General features: G+C 35.9%; 1 long non-coding RNA gene across 2 annotated transcripts; it reads left to right on the top strand.

Annotated features, from left to right (window-relative positions):
* Positions 1–554: 554 nt before the first annotated feature.
* Positions 555–2,328, top strand: LOC116650080 (uncharacterized). 2 transcript variants are annotated; one of them, XR_004303074.2, is made up of 4 exons: positions 555–642; positions 700–939; positions 1,121–1,234; positions 1,565–2,328. It is a non-coding gene; the product is annotated as an uncharacterized lncRNA (long non-coding RNA). The 2 variants fall into 2 exon arrangements; XR_004303073.2 differs by having other exon boundaries at positions 1,447–2,328.
* The last annotated feature ends 9,139 nt before the right edge of the window (positions 2,329–11,467 follow it).

The raw sequence follows: 11,467 nt of genomic DNA, 5'->3' as shown, positions 1-11,467 counted from the left end.
TGGGTCACCTGTCTCCGAAGCTCATTTAACTACGGCCAGCACACCCCAAACGTTAGCACAGAGTGGGACAAAACAAATAAAAAAACTTAACAAACTCTGGTAAGAGTACCCTAATATCACATTATGTCATAAGTTATTTTGTCGTGGCGGCTACCACCAGGTTACGATAAACGGTTACGAACGTTTCGCCAACATGCGAGCGTGACTTACCGTCAGCAGCCACTACAAGAAAACTTCTCATGTTAATGGATATTCTCTACTTTCGTCGTACTTCTCGGATTCCACTACATCAACGCGATTATTAGCTACCTACTTCAGCGGGTTGGGTCCTGAAGGCATCCTTTTCTCTGTACCTTTATTTATATCGTATTTATTTTTTTTTTGATGACGCAATTAATTTTGGCGCCATATTGTTACGGAACTGCTTGGACCGCGCCGGCTGGCTCCTCGGTTTCTCTGGGTGTAGTTCCATCCCTGGCCCGCAGTCCGCACAATCGATAACAGCTACACGTCTGTAGCAAAGCAGACTTACACAACACTATGCAAAAGCGAACCACAAATCGATAACGTCAAACAATCGGAACTTCTAACTCATAAACCAAATAAGCAGCTGTAACAACTATGAACATGTAAACAACAAAGGTGAGACACTAAATATAAATTAACAAAAAACACTATTTATTCACCTTACTCTTCCAGATCGGGCCCTGGTCCGGGCATTTTGCCATTAGATGGCCATAAGCCTGTGCCGGCTGTTATGCCAACTCTCCCCATCAAAGAAAATTTAGCCGGGCATTTCTCTCTTCAGATACGGCATATAATTGGTTTCATTTCTTATCGTTATTAACATTTAATCTTATTTCTTATTCCCCTGCAGGTTATCTTCAAGCTGTTATATATAATTTCGTGCTCGGCAAAATTTCAGGCATTTTTAACCAGGTGCATACGATAAGTTGGTATATTCTTATTTTTAGAATAATGGATATAAGTTTTAAATTTCAATTTTTTTTCCATCTTTCAACTTCGCTTCATCAGTTATTTATAACGCGTTGCAGCATTTCATATTTATAACAATTTCTATTAATCTTAAATATATTAAATTTCCTCTATTTTTGTAAAGAATACATTTTTTTGTTGGCGACCTTCATACAATACCGGAGACTAAAAAAAAACGGCCAGAAGTTATTGCCAGTCAAAAAAGGAAAGGGAAACAAGGGGAGAAATATAAACACAGGTAATTATTTCACCAATGGGGAGCAAGTACCCGCTAAAATAAATGCGTGTAACCGAAGCGCTTATATTACCTTGCCTGCCTAAAGAGCTCTCTGGGTGGGAGGCATCTGCACCTGAGGTGCGTAACATATATATATATACGTATAATTGGGAATCACGTGTGCATAAGTTGTCCACAATCAAAACTTTGTAACTTCATTCTTTACCCGGCAGACGCAATAATCTTTGGGCCCTTTCCTTCCCGGTTCGCACTTTCGGAAATTTACTTAATTTAAATTAGTCGTGAGTATTTTTATGTTTTTAATAACAAAAAAAATCGGTTCTCTTTCAGGGAGCACAATGGGAAGTCTGCGTCTGACTCTGCCGTTTACTCAGGCGAGTAGTCACGAAATGAAACAGACTCACTCGGACGATGTGGGCGTGGTCTCGCCCGTGGCCGCCGCAAAAAATAAATATCCAACTTCAAAAATTCTTAACTGCGAGCCGGTACGTCCGCTGTGGACCGCTGACAAAGTCGAATTCTCCGTACATTTGGGCAGCAACATCATCGGTGCATACATTGGCGAGGCGGGCACCGTTGCTACCCATCTGCACAGCTGCATTTTTTTGGGTCAATGGCCCAAATGACGGTTAAAGGCATATCCAAGGGCATGCGATCCACTTTTCTCATATTTTTATTAACAGCGAACCGGGCGGCCAATAGCAATCGTGGCGCCGTGGATCGCAAGTCTGGAGTATCCACCCTTCAAAAATTTGAGCTCCGTTGCCGGCCCAGCTTGACCCCGCATACTCTGACCATATGACAAAAAGATATCGGCATGGCCGATAATATCGCACGCAACCAACTAAGTAAACCCTCGGTGCTGCCGATAACGTCAAATGCTATAACTGACAAATTTGTATATATTTTTCGAAAATGTTTCCCACATGATCTTGATAAATGTGCTCTATATTAAGTTGGTCTTGATTGAATATTATTATTAAATTGACAATATCGCGCCCAAGATGTTTTGGTATGCGTGTATACGTTTGACATAAATAAAATGAGTCGATGTTTTTATGTCGACCCATACAAGAGTATGAACATATATTATATTGTTTTTCACATGCTACATCATCAAATATCATTATCGAGCTATGCTTAGCTTTCTCAGGTGGTATAACACGTTTTATTGGGGTTACTAGATTTTTTAGTTTTCATATTTCGGTTGAAATAATGATATTGAGTATAACTACATATTTTTAAATTTAAATTTGGGCTCTCTATTAAGCTGATCATCCCATTTGTCTTTCCGTAGTTAGATGGACATACAATTGAGTTTGGTAATAGCATATCGAATATTATTTTCATTGGAAGAAACATCAATATTTCTCACTTCTATAATCTTTTTCGCTTCTTCAAATGCATATTTAATGATTTTATTCTCGCAAAATGAATATCATTCATTCATATACCTTCAGCGATTAGGTATCAACAAAAATGTTTCTTTGTTTTTATAAAAGATTCAGTCGTAAGCAAAATGCCTATTGTGGAGGTAGTCTAGTTAATAACATAATTAATAGCCTTCCGATTGAATTGCATGGTATGAAACTCAAAGAACTCTTACAGCATGGGACTAAAGGCATTAGATGCAGCTAGCCGGAAGCACGATATAGCATATTCAGAAAACAAAGAATTAGGCAAACGGCACATAGCTGATGTAAATTTAGCTGATAAGGCTTGGGAGAGAATCAAAGCATCTAACTGAAGCATTGGAGAAAAAGTTTCTGCATATTTCGTTACGAACGCAATGAAAACAAACAAAAAACAAGAGGTTCTATTCGGGAGCTCCCGACTAGGGGATACCCTGAACCCTCTTCTTCCAACATCAAATGCACATATATATTATATTTTAGAATCTATATGTCAAGTTTGGTGACTCAAGTTCTTTTTATTTACCAAAATTGCCCAAAAAACAGGATATCGATATCGATTTTTATCGATTGCCAGGGTAAGTTATCGATTATCGGAAACAAACTCGATCTGCGCAGGCACTAGGAGCACCTACATCTAAAATTTCAAGTCTCTAACTCTTATAGGTTCTGAGATCCCTGCGTTCATACATACGGACAGACGGACGGACGGACGGACAGACAGACGGACATGGCTAGATCGACTCGGCTATTGATGCTGATCAAGAATATATATACTTTATGGGGTCGGAGATGCTTCCTTCTGCCTAGTCGTGAGCTCCCGACTAGAACCTCTTGTTTTTTATTGTATACGGTATATACAATCTCCATCTCTCTCTATTGCATAAAAAATGATCCATATATATATTATCAAAGACTACAAATGTTTTGAAAAAAACAATTTTTTAAGTATTAAATTAGGTAATGCTTAATCTGCTTTACAATTGGAAGAAACATTAAGGCACATAACAACACCATTGCAGAACTAAGAGTTATAAATTAAATGATGGGAATGATTACGATGATGATGATGACGATTTTATTGATGCTAATACAAGAATCAATCAAACTGATGTCTATGCTGATGTGGATGATGATGATGATGATATTAATGATATTACAGTTAATCAATTCTACTCTCAATCTAATGTTGGAGTTGAAAATATATTTAATCTAAATGAATTAGCTAGAAAAAAGATACTTGATAAAGCATATGGACCATATAATGATTTAAATGGTGAATTAAGGCTAAGAAATTCTATTAATCAAATATCAGAAGAAAAATTTATTCTAGACAGTGGTGAAACATGGGAACTCACCACAGGCTTATATTTTATAATTTATGAAAATACTCGTCAGAATTATAACGATTTAGATCTACCAAATTTTAAAGATATTCTAATAAAAATTTCTGTTCACAGAAAACATAACAAACCTGATGGACAACTTAAAGGAAATCGTTCGAAAAAATATTTACCTATAATTAAACATCTTTTTCCAAAATTATCCTAATAAGTTCTTTTTCATACAACAGTACCTATTGCCATATCAACACCAAACCAATCAAAATCATCTATATCTGGTAGTGGTATAATGAAGTTCAATACAAATAAACCAAAATATATGTACTAGGATAATCCTACTGAAATTGTTGATAAATTAAAACTTCTTATCGCCTCACAAACAGCTGGTCATAGTAATCATAACAATGAGATAATTTCAATAGTTGAAGAACTTCGGGAGCCAAAAATTATAGAATAAACTTATAAATAGGAAAACTATTTGTATTTAACTGACATTATTAAAATGAGATCGACAAGTTTGGACATACTCCTCAGCTAAAAAGAGGGATTCAGTTGACAATAAAGTTTATGTTGAAAATATATTATACAAATCAAAAGAGGATTTGGACCTTCGCGTACATAATAAAGTTGATGAAGTAGATAAATCTATAAACGAGTTTTTATAAAGTTAATATTGAAATTCCTAAACTGAGAATATTAATTTATATAATAATACGATTTTTGGAAAACTTGTAGAGAATAAAATAAGTTTTGAGAAAATCTTACAAAAATCAAAAAACTATTTGTATACGTATATTAATAGTGAAAATAATGAATTGAGAGAATATCTTATAAGTGAAAATGTTAAATTAAAGAGTATAAATACAAATAGCTTGAATGAACTTAAGACGTTTTTGATGACTTATATCAATAGTGAAAATATTGCGTTGAGAGAGTATATTAATAAGGAAAATGCTAAAATTAGGGAGTCAATTACATTGTTGAAAAGTTGTGTAGCATATCTACCCTACCTTATCATAAATCAAAGGGTGTAACAATCCGTTAACACATTGTGACACCTTGTCATAATAAATGCAAATATACAAATATCCAAAGTACATTAAGAGACCGCTTAGAATTACATAAACATTCCAGCGCACACGCTCTACGATCCTTCGCTTATACATAAGCAGATCGTGGTGCGTAGGAATGCTTAGCATGCACTTTGCAGCTCAAGTGGTCAAACCATACAAAACATATTCATGCCTTCTGCATACATATGTATATACCACTAGACTTATACATACATATAAACCCAAAATGAACATATAAGAACGATTCTCAATTAAGTAACAGAACGAAGCAGACGCTCCAATCTAAAAACGGTCTGTGCTCGAACTTATTAGTTCAAAGTTATTGCCTGCCGATCCTGCCAGGAGTTATTACATGGCGAACGTGACAGGACTCACAGGCTGCAGCCTAGTTCAACAAGTGCGAAGTGCATAATGGCATAATACCAGGTAAAAAAAAGCATTAAAACATTGCAAAAATCAAAGTGGAAATTTTGAAAGTCCCAGGCACAACTAACAAATTACATTGAATTCGTTGGCAGTGGAAAGTATCCTAAGGCAGCTGAAGACTTGAAAATCCAAATAATTGATTGCAGAGGACCCCATGTTCGAGAAAGCTGTTCCGATTGAACAAAGGAATTTGCGGACGTTGCAAAAGTCCTTGCAGGCAAATCCAGCCGGTGGACCACTCCCACTCACAATAGCTAAGTACCGGGCTCGACAAGAAAAGAAAGCGATACCAAAGCACAAAAGGAGTGAATGGTGAGTGAAACTCTTGCAGCAACGGCGACTGGTCAAGGAAATGATTCTGTTAGCCAAAGCTACACAGAGCGTCTTCAACACCTAGATCAGCAGCTTCGCGTTGGTGCGAAACAACGCAAACGGGCTGCATAATTACGAACACCCCAATTTGCTTTAACATTAAGTTCTAAAAGCCTATGTGAGAAACCGCTGCTTGAAAAAATACTAAACACTGATAGGCCTTACACTAACAAATACGGTTAGAGAAAGAGAATATTTCTCTTTAATTGAATTGCTTTTATATATATTCGATAAGAAAACAAAATTTTTTTTAATGTTCATGAAATACATTTTTTAACTGCGAGAGGTTCTTGTCGGGAGCTTCCTGAACCCTCTTATTCGAACATGAAATGCATATACATATTATATTTATGAAGCTATATGTCAAGTTTGGTTACTCTAGCTCTTATTATTTACCAAAATTGCACCAAGAACAGGATATCGATATCGATTGCTTGGAAACGGAGTAAACTATCGATTATCGGAAACAAACTCGATCTGCGCAGGCACTAGGAGCATCTACACTTAAAATTTCAATTTCAATTTCTCTAGCTCTTATAAGTTCTGAGATCCTTGCGGTCGTACATACGGACTGACGGACAGACGGACTGACGGACTGACGGACAGACGGACAGACAGACAGACGGACAGACGGACATGGCTAGTTCGAGTGGCTATTGGTGCTGATCAAGAATATATATACTTTATGGGGTCGGAGATGCTTCCTTCTGCGTTACATACATTCCCATTTTTACTGGGTTCAGGGTATAAAAATTTGTTTCATGAACGTACAAAAAATTTTTTGCTCATTGAATTTATATAAAAACAGTTAAATAAAGAAAAATATAATAAGTGAAGTAAAAGACAATAATGCCAACGTTGTAAACAACGATACAAAATCGTTGTAGATCCTGTTATTAATTATCACCATAGTGTCAGTTTTACAATTTCTGCTTACAATTCATATTAATCATAATAAAATTATTGAAAAAAGATACATGAGTAGGGCAAATAACTTATATAGGATTTAAAAATAAATATGGAGAAAATAGATCATGCTTACGAAAGCTTTCCAAATTTAAGCATTAATGCGATTAGAGTTGTACATTCCCATAGCGAGTCGTATCAGTATATCAGTTCGAGACTGATTATATAGAAGGTTTCGGCGGAATCTGTAGCCCACTTATACACTGCTATGAAGCAGAAAAGGCATTGGTACTTTCAACACTACTATATGTCAGGGTAAAATTAATAGAAAAAGAAAACCAATATTAAGGTATAGCAACTACATGGTTAGTACGCTTACATAAGTAAGAAAAGTCCAGTAAAAGAATGGAATGGAACGAAATGGCGAAACATATCGACGTATTTCGTTACAAATTTGATAAATCTTACAAATGTACAGATGCAGTTATAAAAGCGGAGGCACTAAAATAACATATAGAAATATTAGTAAGGGAATATAATACTATAGTTACCATGGTAAAAAGATATGAATAATAATTAACATCTGAGCACAATAGTAAATGCTTAAGGGTAATAAAATTACTAAACACAAGATTGATTAGTGTCACCAACAGGCGACATATTCAGATCAACGTGCCACAAAGTCTAAATCAATTGGCTGAGTATAACAGCCACTCTTGTTAGTTCCGAAAAAATCATTACCAAAGTCGGAAGAAAAGAAATGGCGATTAGTAATTGACTATCGCCAAATCAACAGAAAACTGCTTTCTTATAAATGCCTACTCCCCAGTTTTGATGATATTCTAGACAAACTGGGCAGAGCTAAAAACTTTTCATCCCTTGACTTAATGTCAGGTTTCCACCAAATTGAACTTAAAGGAAATACAAGAAATATAACATCTTTTCCAAAGAGCAGTGGCTTATATCGCTTCACGCGATTACCATTTGGTCTTAAAATTGCACCAAATTCATTTCAGAGAATGATGACTATAGCATTCTCGGGCTTAGAACCCTCTCAGGCATTCCTTTATATGGATGACTAAATGGTGATAGGATGTTCCGAAAAACACATGATTAAAAACTTAACTTATGTTCTTAATATATGTAGGAAATATAATCTAAAGTTGCATTCAGAAAAATGTTTATATTTTTTTTTTCATGAAGTGATATTCTTAGGTCACATATGCACTGACAAAGGTGTATTGCCAGATGACAAGAAATTTGACGTCATCGAAAATTATCCTGTCCCTTATGATGCGGACAGCGCGAGACTATTTGTACCAATCTACAATTATTATCGTCGATTTATAAAAAACGTTGCCGATTATTCACGGCATATAGCTAGATTATGTAAAAAGAATGTTCCTTTTGAATGGTAAAGTGAATGCCAAAACGCATTCCAATACCTTGAAGAAAAGCTTATGCACCCCACATTATTACTATATCCTGATTTTCTCAAAGCATTTTGCATCATGACAGATACTAGTAAACCAGCTTGCGGAGCGATTTTAACTCAGAACCGTGACGGAATTCAGCTCCCAATAGCTTATGCATCTCGTTCATTTACAAAAAGGGAAAGCAATAAGAGCACAACAGAACAAGAGTTAGCGGCAATTCATTGAGCAATTACCCATTTTAGACCATATACTTATGGCAAACACTTTACTATTAAAACGGATCACAGACCATTGGCATTTCTTTTTTCTATGACTAATCCCAGTTCGAAATTAACTCGCATGCTGTTAGAGCTTGACGAATACGACTTTACAGAAGAACACCTAAGGGGCAAAGATAATTTCGTAGCAGACTCAATTTCGCGTATTAATATTAAAGAACTCAAAGATATGCAACGTAAAGTCCTGAAAGTCACTACCAGGCGACAAAATAGACAAAATAAAAACTGTAGAGTAGAAAATTATGAACTTCTGCCAACGCAGAATCATAAAAATGTATCTAAGCCCAAGTACATGAAGTTATTACAAATGATGAAGTACGAAAAGTACCGACCTTGCGCATAACAGCATCTAAATGTTTATTTAAGCATGGAAATAAAATCATCTCAAGAATTGAATTAAGTAAGCGTTTTATATATAAATGGAATTCTCGAATAAGGTCAGTTCTTCCAAAGGCTTGAAACAGAAGCCGGTATATTAAAAATAAATCAATTCAAAGTGGCAGCGAGTAAAAGATCTTTGAATCAGTTTCAATAGATTCTTTTAAAAATATGGGCAATAAAATATTAAAACTTTAAGAGTAGTGCCACTCCAGCCAGTAACCCAAATAAACGATGAAAAAGAGATACAGCAAATACGGTCTACATACCATGACGACTCAATTCAAGGAGTTATAGTGGCATAAAATGAACGCTAGCGAAAATAAAAAGACACTACTACTTGGAATAATATTTCAAGTCATAAATATCAAATGTCCAAAACAAAGACGCACACAAAACTTCTTTAACTCTCACAGAAACACATGTGAATGCTTTCGATATAGTGATACGATATAGTGGATACAGTTGGTCCGATACCTAAATCGGAAAATGGCAATGAATACATAGTCACATTAATATATGACCTAACAAAATATTTAGTAATCATTTAAAAATAAAAAATAAAAATTTCGCAAAATCTATATTGGATCATATTATACTTACGTTTGGTCCAATGAAGACCTTCATCTCGGACATGGGAACAGAGTATAACAAGTAAGAGGTTCTAGAGCTCCCGACTAGGGGATACCCTGAACCCTCTTCTTTCAACATCAAATGCATATACATATTTTATTTTAGAAACTATATGTCAAGTTTGGTGACTCAAGCTCTTATTATTTACCAAAATTGCCAAAAAAAAACAGGCTATCGATGTCGATTTTTATCGACTGCTTGGAACCAGAGTAAGTTATCGATTATCGGAAACAACCTCGATCTGCGCAGGTACTAGGAGCACATACATCTAAAATCTCTACCTCTTATAGGTCAGGCGGACATGACTAGATCGTCTCGGCTATTGATGCTGATCAAGAATATATACACTTTATGGGTTCGGAGATACTTCCTACTTCCTGATACATACATTTGGATTTTGCACAAACCCCTTTTAACCATTTTCAATCGGTTCAAAGTATAAATATGTTAAGCCCACTGCCAGTATGCCTTCGAACTTCTCATATCGGCGTTAAAAAACCAAATATTATTACAATACCCGAATTTCAGCAATAAATATTGAAAAATAACTGATGCATGTAAGCAAGCTTGTGGAGCGGTTTTAACTCAAAACCATAATAGGCTCCAACACCCAATTGCTTACGTTCATTTACTAAGGGAGAAAGTAATAAGAGTACAACAGAACAAGAATTAGCAGCAATACACTGGGTAATTACACATTTTCGACCATATATTTATGGCACACATTTTACAGGACGAGCAGATCACAGACCATTAACTTATTTGATTTCAATGGTCAGTCCTAGTTCAAAGTTAACACGTATGCGGCTCGAATTAGAAGAATACGATTTCACAGTCGAGTATCTAGAATAAAGTCAAAGTCTCTACAGGCACCAAAGTAAACAGAAAAACTTCTGCAAGAATTAATGTTGGCGATCTGTCGAACAATGGACCATTTGACTTAGGTCAGTTTTTCCAAAGGCTTGTAAAAGAAGCCGGTATACATGAGATAAGCCAACTCAAACTGGCACCGAGCGAAAAGGTATTTAAACTAATTTCAATGGAAACAATTAAAAATATGGGCAACAAAATATTAAAATTTTTACGAGTAGCGCTACTCAAGCCGGTGCCCGTAGTAAAAAATTAAAGGGTAAGAGGTTCTAGTCGGGACCTCCCGACTACGGAATACCCTGAACACTCTTATTCCAACACCAAATAAAATGAAAACAAGTAAGAGGCATTAGAGCTCCCGACTAGGAGATACCCTGAACCCTCTTCTTCCAACATCAAATGCATTCATATATTCTATTTTAGAAGCTATATGTCAAGTTTGGTGCCTTTAGCTGTTATTACTTACCAAAATTGCGAAAGAAAACAGGGTATCGATATCGATTTATAGCGATTGCTTGGAAACGGAGTAATTTATCGATTATCGGAAACAAACTCAATCTGCGCAGGCACTAGGAGCACCTACATCTAAAATTTCAGTCTCTAGGTCTTAGACGTTCTGAGATCCTTGCGTTCATACATACGGACAGACGGACAGACAGACAGACAGACAGACAGACATGATAAGATCGACTCGGCTATTGGTGCTGATCAAGAATATATATACTTTATGGGGTTCTGAGATCCTTGCGTTCATATATACGGACAGACGGACAGACAAACATAGCTAGATCGACTCGGTTATTGGTGCTGATCAAGAATATATATACTTTATAGGGTCGGAGATGCTTCGTTCTGCCTGTTTACATACATTTGAATTTTGCACAAATACAATATACCCTTATACCCATTTTTAATGGGTGTAGCGATACTGTTTACATATCATGACGATCCAATACAAGAACGTCATTCTGGCATTTCAAGAACGATAGCTAAAATAAAAAGACCCTACTACTGGAAACATCAACATGTCATATAACCAAATACATACGTAGATGTCGTAAATGCCAAAAGTCGAAAACGACGACCCATAGAAAAACACCTCCGAC

Source organism: Drosophila virilis, unplaced genomic scaffold (genome assembly GCF_030788295.1).
Source record: "Drosophila virilis strain 15010-1051.87 unplaced genomic scaffold, Dvir_AGI_RSII-ME tig00001840, whole genome shotgun sequence".
In the NCBI taxonomy this organism is placed as follows: domain Eukaryota; kingdom Metazoa; phylum Arthropoda; class Insecta; order Diptera; family Drosophilidae; genus Drosophila; species Drosophila virilis.
Note: the sequence above shows the minus strand (reverse complement) of the source record. Positions and strands in the feature narration are given on the sequence as shown.